We start from the raw sequence: 1,756 nt of genomic DNA, 5'->3' as shown, positions 1-1,756 counted from the left end.
TTATTTATGTATTGAGCCCCTAAAGTAAAATGAAAAAGCTAGGGCATGGGTGGGGTTCTGAACCCACGACTAGTCGCTGGTAGGCTCGCGTGTACAACAACCAGGCCGGTGATGTTTCTATCTCAGAAAGCACGCCTAGTCTTTATATCTTATATACTATATAAACACGGATCAAAAAATCATGGAGGCTTTCTTGTCAAGAAAATAAACATGGACCAAAATTTTCAAATGAAAATCTAACCCGAAAAAGGAGTGCCCCGCAGCTCGAACATGTGGCCTCATGGTCACCCTTAACTCAGCGCTACATCAACATAATCTAGAAGGGATAAACATTTTTCATGTTGTTATTTTTTCTTGTTATATACTAAAGTTAGTATAAAGTCGAGTCACTTATTTTGTGACGAAGGGAGTATAAGAAAACAACTTATATTGTGGTGTTTGTGACATTTAAAAAAAATCATGCATTACAAAAAAAGATATGTGACATTTTAAAAAATGTTTAAAAACATACATTGAATTTAAAAATGTTCACACATTTTTAAAAATATGACATTTAAAAAACAATTATATAATGTACACGATGTCCATGAAGCTTAATTTTTTCATAACATCCAAAAATATATAACACGTATTTGAAAAATGCTCCCAAAACTTGTATTTGGAAAGAATGTTTATCATATGTTAAAAAAAAGTAAAATTTGTATAAAAATTTATTAGATGTATACCTAAAACTGATAATGTGTATGAAAAAAATATACATCAGAACTTATATTTAAAAAAATTTAATCTTGTATTTGAAAAATATTAAACATGTATTTAAAAAATACTAAACATGTAATATTTTTCAAAGAATATTAATCATGCTAAAAATGTATCTGATGTATATACAAAAATATTAATCATGTATTTGAAAAATGCTAATCATGTAATATTACAAGTTAAACTACATCTCGAGGGAACTTTCACTATCTCAAAGAAAAACCTTTAGAAAAAATCCATAAATATTGCTTTGTGTAGACATGAAGAACTGACAAGATAAAAATGTTATTTATCCTTTTATATCATCATTTGTCCTTGTTGTCAGGATGGTTAAACCACGCATACGGGGGAGCGGCGAGGAGGTCGAACGGTGGCCTATGTTTTTTCGTTCAAATTTCCACCTGATATATTGATGATATAAAAGGATAAATAACATTTATATCCGCTTGTTGACGTCTGATAAGCACGGACGGACCTGCTTCTACATGCTACATTGCAGCGTAAGGACAGCCACTAGGTCAAACGTTTGTTGACCACGAAATCTCATGCTGCATGACACTAAAAACACAAGCATGGTGTCTGGTTGCAAGTATATGCTCCCTAGATGCAACATGTTGATGTTTGGTTACATGTAAGAAATGTGGTGTGGTAAGTCTTTCTTCTAGTGATGAGATTATCAGCACACACATCACTACAATTAAAGAGTATCTTCAATAGCTTCTGTAAAAGCCTTTTTGTAAAAGTTATTTTACCGGATGTTTGGATAATTTAGGGAAAGTTGTATGTTGACTACTTTTCGTTCCCGTAAACATCTTCCTCAAAAAAAAATTTACTTTTTCTATTTTCAATTAAACAAGACCTTTCGGCAGTTCAGGCACGCACGACAGGCGGTCATGGATGAGCACAACCGAGGCATCGGACCTAGTCGGAGCGAGCCCGACCGACGATGAGGAGTTGCGTTGGGGTGTGGTTGCTTGCTGCGGCACACAGGGGTGCA

Source organism: Triticum dicoccoides, chromosome 2A (genome assembly GCF_002162155.2).
Source record: "Triticum dicoccoides isolate Atlit2015 ecotype Zavitan chromosome 2A, WEW_v2.0, whole genome shotgun sequence".
Taxonomy (NCBI): domain Eukaryota; kingdom Viridiplantae; phylum Streptophyta; class Magnoliopsida; order Poales; family Poaceae; genus Triticum; species Triticum dicoccoides.
Note: the sequence above shows the minus strand (reverse complement) of the source record.